Genomic DNA, 515 nt, shown 5'->3' with positions numbered 1-515 from the left:
GTAATTAGATGTTCAAACAAAGAAAGTACTCGTACAATATGGGCTATTTTGTAGATTAAATAAAGGTGTGGTTCGAAATGTTCTTTATTATAGGCTATTTCGGGTACCAGTCGAACAGTACATCAATATCTTCCGTTTTTTTTCTTTCTGACAGCTCGCTGAAATGTAATATCATTTATTTTGACTACCATCACTTTTATGTATACCAACAACGCTGTGGATGGTTTCTATTCTGTCATGAGGGCACTGTGGTCATACTGATGGGACAACAAAGCAGTGCCTTGGTCTCGGTAGTGGTCTCGGATCGTCGGTTAATAATCTGTCTGTGGACAAACAGTCTGTGAATAAATGAACTACAAAAAGTGATCCATCTTACCTCTGTGTTTCTCTGCTCAGGCTGAAGCTTGTAAAGCGGTTAACTGTCTGAATCTCTTGTCACATCGTGTTCCTTAGACGTGGAGTCCGAAATATGTACACAACCTTTGAAACTACATTACGTAAAAGCCACATGACGT

The sequence above is a fragment of the Notothenia rossii genome (genome assembly GCF_949606895.1).
Source record: "Notothenia rossii genome assembly, chromosome: 6".
Classification (NCBI taxonomy): Eukaryota; Metazoa; Chordata; class Actinopteri; order Perciformes; family Nototheniidae; genus Notothenia; species Notothenia rossii.
The sequence above is the reverse complement of the archived record's forward strand: the minus strand, read 5'-3'. Positions refer to the sequence as shown.